Below are 10,707 nucleotides of genomic sequence, written 5' to 3' on the forward strand. Positions count from 1 at the left end.
TGCAAATGTAAATACTCTTCAATAATACCACAGCCCTAAACACACTGCTTCTGGCTGGGTCTTTTATTAAATACTTTTAGTTTTCCTGAATAAAAGCATTCATTGCATAAAATAGTTAAAAACCAAAGTCATGAAGTATATTCAAATTATATAGCCTCTTTTATTACTGAACACTTTACTTTTTTTTTTTGAGACAACCTCCACTCTGTCACCCAGGCTGGAGTGCAGTGGCAGGATCTTGGCTCATTGTAACCTCTGCCTGCTGGGTTGTAGCCATTCTCATGCTTCAGCCTCCAGAGCAGCTAGGATTACTGGTGTGCACCACCACGCCTGGATAATTTTTGTATTTTTATTAGAGATGGGGTTTCGCCACGTTTTCCAGGCTGGTCCCGAACTCCTGGCCTCAAGTAATCTATCTCACTCTCTCAAAGTGCTGGGATTATAGGTGTGAGCCACCGTCCCCAGCCAATAACTGAACAGATTACTTTCTACATATATAAGCATATCAACCTTTACTGATCACAACAAATTTTTAACAGAATTTACAAAACTAAGATAGCCCAAAAGGGTTTCCATTACCAAGCCACACCTATAGATAAAACAAAATATAATAAAAACTTGAGAAAATGGATATGTAAATTTTACTTTCAAAGGGATAAAACTTCTTCAAATAGAAAAATACCGAAGTATTATTATACTCACCAGTATTTTTGTGGCCTTTTAGAATATAAAGTGGCATTGGACTGTCCAGTGAGAAAATGCATATATTGTGGTCATTTCCACCAGTGGCAATTAGGCCATGAGGGTAGATGTCACTTGAGGGTATGATGCATACACAAGATACAAAATTGGAATGGCCACTCATACAGTGCATTTCTGTAAAGCCCCTGTTTGGACTGGAAAGACAAGATAATTAATAGATATATATCTGTACCCTGACTTAGCCTAGGACATAAACTGCCAAAGCACTCACTTTCATTTAGTGTCTAGACCAAACTTTAGAGTACATACTATCTTAAGAATCCATTGTTTTAAACTGAACCTTACATAATTCCTATGAACTACTATAGAGAATTACATTAGATTAAGAGAAGTTTGTTTAGTGTTTCATTGATAAGAATACATTGAAATAGACAACCAGGGAAAAAGAAAGGGCAACAAATAATCATAACTGAGTTTTTTCTCAATCTCCAGGTAATTAGTGACTGTTACCCTAAGAAATCCCTGGCTAAATGAAACATAGGTGCAATTAAGATAATGAAATGTATTATTAAGAAGACCTAAATATAGTGACGACTTTTTCACATTACGAAGCATTGACTTAGTGCCCAGTAGTATGGTATAGTATGTGTTTCTACATAGCTAGAACACGGGTGGGTGTCAAATCTTTTGGCTTCCCGGGGCCACACTGAAGAAGAATTGTCTTAAGCCACGCATAAAATATACTAACACTAATGATAGCTGATAAGTTAAAACAATTTAAAAAAAACGCACCTAATACAGAAATATGTGAATGGCTACAGTATATTATATAATATATAATGTTATATGTAATTATGTGTATCAAGGAACACAGTACATTAATAATTGCCCTGGGATTAAAATGATTACCAATTTATTATCTGTATCAATCACTTAGCATCACTGCCTTACTTAACAAGTTCAACCAGCAGATTATGATTTCTGTGTGGAAAGCAATAAATTAGCTGCTGAGAGGGATAAAAAGAATTATATCCCTAACTCAGCTAAATCAAAGAGTTTGCAGTCTAGTTGAAGAAGATAAGACAAGTACACATAAAGAGACAAGACACTCCCAGATAGGCCGGGCGTGGTGCTCACGCCTGTAATCCCAGCACTTTGGGAGGCCGAGGTGGGCGGATCACGAGGTCAGGAGATCGAGACCACGGTGAAACCCCGTCTCTATTAAAAAATACAAAAAAATTAGCCAGACGCGGTGGTGGGTGCCTGTAGTCCCAGCTACTCGGGAAGCTGAGGCAGGAGAATTGCGTGAACCCGGGAGGTGGAGCTTGCAGTGAGCCGAGATCATGCTACTGCACTCCAGCCTGGGCGACAGAGCGAGACTCCATCTCAAAACAAACAAACCAAAAAAAAGAGACAAGACTTCCAGATAAAGACTAAACAAACTCATCTATTTTCACTTCCTTCCCAAATCCCACTAAAAACAATAAATAGTTACGTTTTTTAATAAAGCTTAATTAAACCCACAAGGCCAAGGAGAATGAAAAAAAAAAAAAAAGACATGAACACAATCTGAATATTTAAAGCCTACAGAAAAGTAGTAAGGGCCAAAGGAGACCTGAGTCCTAGCAGACAGCAGGACAACTGAAGAACCAATTTACCAACAAAGGGCTTAAGAACTAGAGAATATTCTGGGAAGTCGGCAGAGTCCGAAGCACCAGGTATCTGTCTTCCCACCTAGACAACAACGGTACTGGCAGAATCTGTCTGATGTAACTATTATGAAACTCTGCAGTGAATTGAAAGCTTGCAACTTCCAGGGGAAGGCTTGGATTGTAAATTGAGGTTAATTTTGATCAATGCCTGCTCTTGGCACAGTAGCAGTTACCTACACCTCACCCTTCTAGCCCCATGGCAGGTAGCCATGCATCTGTTCCCGGAGAACCTTGCTCACAGTTGTAGGAACTAGGGTTGGCAAAAAGGATCCTGTCCTCCAAATATCAGAGATCTGTTCTCTGATCACTGATTGCCTGCTTTGATCATAGAGCAACAACAAAGAGGCAGGCAGCCATTGTTGTTGCACCTCCCCCCACTGATACAAGCCTCTACTTCTTGAGCTGAAGTGACTTCCAAGGGGATTTAAAAGGCTGATGCCCGGCCGGGCATAGTGGCTCACGCCTGTAATACCAGCACTTTGGGAGGCTGAGGTGGGCAGATCACGGTCAGGAGATTGAGACCATCCTGGCTAACATGGTGAAACCCCGTCTCTATTAAAAATACAAAAATCAGCCAGGCGTGGTGGCAGGGGCCTGTAGTACCAGCTACTCGGGAGGCTGATGCAGCAGAGTGGCGTGAACCCGGGAGGTGGAGCTTGCAATGAGCCAAGATTGCGCCACTGCACTCCAGCCTGGGCCACAGAGCGAGACTCCATTTCAAAAATGAAATAAAATAAAATAAATAAATAAATAAATCAACTAAACACAAAAGAGGACAGTAATGCAGGAGATGAAGGACAAAAAAAACTTTAAGGCAGATAGAAAACAGACAGCAAAATGGTATCAGTGATTACTTTCAACGTAAATGAATTAAACTCTACAGTCAAAAGACAGAGATTGGCAGAAACCATTTTAAAAAACATAATCCAACTTGGTGATCTTTTTATAAGAGACTCACTTTAGATCCAAAGACACAAATATACTGAAAGTGATAGGATGAAACAGGATATTCCATGAAAATAGCAAACAAAAGAAAGTAGGAGTAGCTATATTAATATCAGATAAAGTTGACCTTAAATCAAAAAAAGAAAATAAGAGACAAAGAAGGATATTATATATTAATAAAAAGTTCAGTGCAGGAAGAAGATATAACAATTATAAACATTTATGCACATAATATATAAAACAAAAACTGACATAATTGAAGTGATATATAGTTCTACAATAATAGTTGAAGACTTCAAAATCCCAATCTCAATAACGGATAGAATCATCAGACAGAACACATGTAAGGAAAAAGAGGACTTAACAAAATAAATCAACTAGAACTAACAGACATACAGAATATGCTATGTGAAAACAAAGACACCTGCTACAGAAAAAATACGGCAATACCTAGAAAAATTAAAAATAAAATTACCATATGATCCAGCAATTCCATTTCTGGGTATGTTCCCAATGGAAATGAAAGCAGGATCTTAAAGAGATATATGTACAACCATATTCAAAGTATCATTATTCACAATAGCTAAAATGTGACATCAACCTAAGTGTCCATCAATGGATGAATAAACAAAATGAGGTATAAACATGAAATTTTATTCAGCCTTAAAAAGGAGGGAAATTCTGACATATGCTACAACATGGAAGAACCTTGAGGACATTATGCTAAATGAAATAAGCCAGTTATTAAAAGGCAAATACTGTATGATCCCACTTATATGTGGAACTTAGAGCTGTCAAAATCACAGAGACATAAAGTAGAATGGTGGTTGCCAGGGTCTGGGGGTGGAGAGAATGAGGAGTTATTGCTTAAACAGGTACACAGTTTCAGTATAAAGGGAAAAAAAGAGTTAAAAGATGGATAGTGGTGATGGTTACACATTATGAATATACTTAATACCATCGAACTGTACACTTTAAAATGGTTAAGATGGTAAATTTTATGTTATGTGTGTTTTCTCACAATAAAAAAATGGAGGAAAAGAATTAATAGCACTATATACCTCTAGAAATGAGGACAAAGAGGCAGAACTAAGATAAGAAAGACTAATCGAAAGTCCTCAGAATCTGAAGCGTTATGAAAAAGTCTTCAAAGAAAGGTATCTGGTAGTAACCAATTTCAACTTGTTCACTTCATTTTAGTGGGTGTTGTTTTTGTTTTTTAATATGCTTTTGAAACCATTTTATCAATAAGTCCAGAGGAAGTCAAAAGAACATGTTTTAAAACCTGCATTATGTAAACCACTAAATCTACCTGCTATATGTATCCCTTAGCACTTCAAAGCATAGATGTTTGTGTGCATCTTCCATAGTGGTCTGTGAAGTTCTTAATGGCAGAATCCAGATTAGGTTCTTTGTATCTTCCCAAGTCCCTAGCACAATGTTTTACATGGTTAGCATTAAGTACTTCTTAAATTGATTTAAAAAAATACTTTAGATATTAAGACAAAAAAAAGGCGGCGGGAGGGGTGGGCAGGCAGCTAGACAACCCAGCCAGACAACTGTCCTGCTAGCACTCAGCGAAAGTCTGAAGCTTTTTCTTTAAAAAGGTGAAAATCTTTGAATGGGGGCACATAAGGATAGTTGAGTCTTGGAGTGTGAAGAACTGGAGCCCAAGACCACCAAAACAAAACCCTGGAAACCACACCCTCATCCTCCAGGCAGCAGATCAGCCCAATATAATGGCCCTACCAGATAACTCAACAGTAAAACTCACAACCAACAAGCCCCATTCAGGAGCATAGATCTCCCAGGAGCTTCTTAATTCTCTACCCATAAGGCTGAGAACACAATAAAGATTACCAGACATCTGGGGAAAGCCTCCAGCATGAAATACAGTGATCAAAACAAACAGAGACGAGAAAAAAACCAATCTGGAGGAAAACAGACCATTAAGGAGAAAATAACTTAAAACATTTTTTTTTTTTTTTTTGAGACGGAGTCTCGCCCTGTGGCCCAGGCTGGTGTGCAGTGGCCGGATCTCAGCTCACTGCAAGCTCCGCCTCCTGGGTTTACACCATTCTCCTGCCTCAGCCTCCGAGTAGCTGGGACTACAGGTGCCCGCCACCTCGCCCGGCTAGTTTTTTGTATTTTTTTTAGTAGAGACGGGGTTTCACCGTGTTAGCCAGGATGGTCTCGATCTCCTGACCTTGTGATCCGTCCGCCTTGGCCTCCCAAAGTGCTGGGATTACAGGCTTGAGCCACCGCGCCCGGCCAAAACGTTTTTTAAAATTGTCCTTATCATCCTTAGAGGTGTAAGACATTGCAACCATGAAACAGGACATAATTTCACAAAAAGTCAAGGCAACCTGCTAGAGATTATAGACAAGAAAAAAAAAGAGAAATTTAGAAAGCAAGTTCAGTATCTGAATAAAAACAGTTTCAGAAAAAAGAAGACAGAAAAAATAAAGAGAAAGCAGCCAAAGAATTAATTGGAATTAATTGAAGAACATTTCCCAGACTTTATGGACATGAGTTTTCATAGTAAAAGGGCCCACCAATGGGCTGGAACAATGGATAGAAGTAGACTGCCTTACAGAAAGAAAAAAAATAGTAGTTCAAAAATCAGAATGGTTTCAGACTTCTCAACAGTAACACTAAAGATGAAATAAAATGGATTCCATCACAATTCTGAAAGAAAATTATTTTAAAATTAGAATGCTATAACCATTCAAATTACCGTTCCAGTAGCAAGGCAAAATAAAACCACTTTCAGATTTGCAAGGTCTTAAAACATTTATTACTGATGCACTATGTTTCAGGAAGCTCCTAGAGGTTATGTTCCAATAAGGCAACAAGGAAGAAACCAACAAAGAGAAAGCTAAAGGATACTGACAGTAAAAATCCAACACATGAGGTTCAAAAAAGTTATTTTGTAAACAACGATGAAGGGAAACCCCAGGATTAGTTGTGCATCAGAGGTAGACAGACCAGGTCAGAAAGTTTGCATTGTCACGAAGAGGAAATTGTAAAATATCCAATGTATCTAAATGCCTTAAGAGGTGATTTGGTAACGAACAAAGAATTTGAAGTTGAATCAGTGATAAATACATAGAAAGCTAAGCAAATGAAAACCAAAATAAAACAATTATTAGCCACATGGAGATCATAAAATTGTTGAGGAAGAGTTATAGATTATTCCACAGCTTAAATTGTAAGAGTCAGAGCACAGAAAAGATGGATATGTGATGGGGTGAGTGGAAGGCAGAAAGAGAGCCAAATTCTCATATTCTACAGTAGGAACTAATAGATTACACCTAAAAAAATCTATTAATGTAGATTAATATAATCAGATCCTGTATCTGAAGATGTGTCTTCAAATACGGGTCGTTTTTCAAAAGGCAAGACAATATAAAGGCAAAGTTGCTGAAGTCTTATCTCACTCATCTCTCCCTACCCAGAAGTCAATGACAGACAGGCTTGGGAAATGTAATTTAGCTTGAAGTTAGCTTATAGAGGTCTGAAGTAGTCTGAAACAATGGCATGTTGCTGGCTTAGTTCAATGCCCAACTAACAGATATGTCTCCATTCTGAAAGGTGTTCAGAAGGTCCAGAGACTTTCCGGGTTTTCAAACAGCTTTTGTGAAAGACTAGGTATCTGGTTCAGTCTACTCTAAAACGGAACTATTTCTACCTCCCTAGAACTAACTTCCCCCATTATTCCCAGTCCATCCCTACATGAACCTTAGCAACAACATATATGGAAAGCAGTGGTAAATTTCATTTGCATTAGAGGTAGACAGACCAGGTCAGATTCGGTAAGAGGCAATTTGGTAACGAACAATGAATCTGAAGTTGAATTGGTGGTACTGATTCAAATTTACAGTGGTAAATTTCATTTACCACTTGGCTACATGGGAAAGCAAATTTCATTTACTACTTGGTTCCAAACATTTATAGGATTTCATTAACTTTATTAATATGCTGTTATGAGCTGGGAATGCTGGCTCACACCTTTAATTCCAACACTTTGGGAGGCTGAGGCAGGAGGATTGCTATAAGCCCAGGAGTTTGAGACCATCCTCGGCAATCTAGTAAGACCCCCATCTCTACAAAAATAAATCAAAGTTAGCTGGGCATGGTGGTTCTCGCCTGTAGTCCCAGTTACTTAAGAGACTGAGGTGGTGGGAGGATTGTTTGAGCCCAGAAGATCGAGGCTGCAGTGAGCAGTGATCATACCATTGCACTCCACCCTGGGCAACAAAGTGAGACCCTGTCTCAAAAAAAACAAAATGACACACATATTCTATTACGGCCTGAATGTGTCCCCCAAAGTTCATATGCTGGAAACTTAATCTTTAATGCAACCATGTTGAGAAGTAGGACCTTTAAGAGGTGATTCGATCGGGAGGGTTCTGCCCCCATGAATGGATTAATGTCATTACTGCTTAGAGAGTGGCTTTGTTATAAAAGCAAGTTTGTCCCCCCATGCCTCTTGCTGTGTGCTCTCTTGCCCTTCCACCATGGGATGATGCAGCAGCAAAGAGGACCTCTCAAGATGCCGATACCCTGATACTGGACTTCCCAGTATCCAGAACTATGAAAAATAAATTTCTTTTCTTTATAACTTACCCAGTCTGTAGTACTCTGCTACAGCAACACAAAAGAGAAGACACGTATCATGAAATAAAAATTGTCAATATGTCAGACTTGAGGACACTTCTACAACACTAAAGGTACGGTTGAGACACTTCAGTTGGCATCAATAAGAACTTAATCACCTAATGACTATAAAACACTCTAACCCTGGGGTATCCAATCTTTTGACTTTCCTGGGCCACGTTGCAAGAAAAATTGTCTTTGGCCACGCATAAAATACACTAATAATTACAACAGCTGATGAGCATTTAAAAACATCACAAAAAAGCCTCATAATGTTCTAAGACAGTTTATGAATTTGTGTTGGGTCACTGTCAAAGTCACCCATGGGCCACAGGATGGACAAGTTTGCTAACGTAACCAGCTGGATATGAGAGACTAGATATCTATCTCACTATGCACTAACACTGTAACTGGCAAAATGCAAGTTCTTCATCGGTGTTAGATAAATACATACAGGAATGAATTTTGAAAAACAAAAACAAAAAAATCATGAGTTCGGCCAGGCATGGTGGGTCACACCTGTAATCCCAACACTGGGAGGCCAAGGTGGGCAGATCATCGGAGGTCGGGAGTTCAAGACCAGCCTGACCAACATGGAGAAATCCCAGCTCTACTAAAAATACAAAATCAGCTGGGCGTGGTGGCACATGCCTGTAATCCCAGCTACTTGGGAGGCTGAGGCAGGAGAATCGCTTGAACCCCGGCGGCAGAGGTTGCAGTGAGCCAAAATCGTGCCACTGCACTCCAGCCTGGGCAACAAGAGCGAAACTCTGCCTTAAAAAAAAAAGAAAAAAAAAAAAGAAAAGAAATCAATAGTTCAATGAAAAACAAAATCACTTTTCAAATAGAGAATCAGTTCAGCCCAAAGTTCTTCAAGTTCCTGGTAAGTACAACCACTCCAGTGATTAAACTCTTGTCAAACTAGTAGTCCCAAAAGTTTAATGACAGGATTCCACTATTAAAACAGGCATCCTTGACTATACTCCTTACTGCAATGGTTATATTCTACTGGGCTTATGCTTCTACTGGATTCCATTTTAAAGGTTAAAAACTTAATAACTCAAACAAAAAGTTAAATATTAGTGTTACTAAGTAGTTTTGGATATTATAGAATTTTAGAGTTAGAAGAGCTCTTTAGAGATCATCTCATTCAATTCAATACAGGAATTTGCTCTATACTATACCTAGTCTAGTGGACCATCTTGTGTTGATTATACTACTTCAAAAGCCTCCAAACAAACCTACTTCTACACTTATCCCTTCCCAATCTATTCTCTATCATCAGCTAGCAGAAACTTCTCAACATGGAAATCAGATTATGTTGCTCCCTGCTTGAAACTATTTGAAGGCTTCCATTTGCAAACTCCATAACCTGGCTCTTGCCAGCCTCAAAGACCTGCCCTCAGCTCACAGCTAAATTCCTCCTGTTTGCTCCTCCTGCTGTCTGGAATGCTTTTCCAATTCAACCCTCCCCATTTGCTCTTCCACGACCAGCTCCATCCATCTCATGCTTCAAATGTCAGCTTTAAACAAACAACTCCTCAGAGAGGCTTCCTTTAATATCTCTCCACCTAATTATTAACTGTATGTTTTCTTCATAGGCCAGTTTTTAATTATTTATTGGCTTGTTTTTTAATGTATCTTCCCCATCAGACTGTAAGAAAGCTCCAGAAAAACTGGCAACTTGTCTGCCTTTATTCCTCTCCAGTATCCCAAACAAATAGGAGGCACTCAATAGTTATCAACTGAATTTATGGATGGTGACTCAAATTCTGAAATTCCTAACAGTGGGAGAGCTACTAAATAACAAAATAACCTCAATTCTTCTTTCTGTGAACTGAAATCTGTCTTCTAGTTCTTAAATATCCTGCTACAACCAGCCAAATCAGGGCTGAGCCCGTGAACTCGATCAGGACTGATTCCTAACCTTTTTTTTTTTGGTTCGTGGACCTTTCTGACAAATCCTTTGAAGGTAATGAATGCTCCTTCTCCTCAAGAAACAGCACATGCACAGAAACAAAACATCCAAGAGGTTTCACTCCCTCAAGACCAGCACAGACCACAGACTAAAATTCTAACCTGGACGAGAAGAGGATTTAGCAATACAATTTTTGAGAACTAAAGTCTTCAAAAATTAAATTTTAGAGAAGACAACAGAGCATCTTCTTCGAAAATAAAAAAAGGGACATGTCAGATGTCTTCAAACTACCTCACTTCAGAGGGTGCAATTGGAATCAGTAAATTTTCAAGTCTAAAAGAAACTTGGGAGATCATCGTCCAAAAACTGAAGGCCCAAAAGGTAGGAGACTGGTCTGCGGTCAAGTTAGCACAACAAGGCTGGTCTTTGGTCCCCCAAACCGGTGCTCTTTCCACTTAAATCTCGATGGTTTCTTACACAGAGTTTCAGTAGTCTGAGAATTGGAAGGGAGCGGAGAGCAGAGGGAAGACTGGGGGGAGAGAGAGACGGCAGGATTGACAGGGAAGGGTCACTCTCTTTCCACTCTCCGGGAAGCGTGCAACGCAGCCGGGGGCAACCTGGGGGCAACTCCCAGGGCTCACCTGTCTGGGGCCCAGAGGCGGGTGGTGCGGTCTCGGGACACGGACACAAAGGCCCCCGGCGGAAAGGGACAGCACACCAGGCCCCGTACGTCCAGCTCGTGGCCCCGGAGCGAGCAGCTCAGCCGGTACC

General features: G+C 39.7%; 1 protein-coding gene across 1 annotated transcript in view; it reads right to left on the reverse strand.

The window, feature by feature from the left end:
- Positions 1-10,590, reverse strand: part of PLAA (phospholipase A2-activating protein) — a 55,422-nt gene extending 44,832 nt beyond the window's left edge. The window contains exon 1 of the mRNA XM_011994369.1: positions 10,578-10,590. The gene's annotated coding sequence lies outside the window, so the exon portion shown is untranslated. The remainder of the gene's footprint in view (positions 1-10,577) is intronic.
- Positions 10,591-10,707: the final 117 nt, after the last annotated feature.

This window comes from Mandrillus leucophaeus, unplaced genomic scaffold, assembly GCF_000951045.1.
Source record: "Mandrillus leucophaeus isolate KB7577 unplaced genomic scaffold, Mleu.le_1.0 Scaffold454, whole genome shotgun sequence".
Taxonomy (NCBI): domain Eukaryota; kingdom Metazoa; phylum Chordata; class Mammalia; order Primates; family Cercopithecidae; genus Mandrillus; species Mandrillus leucophaeus.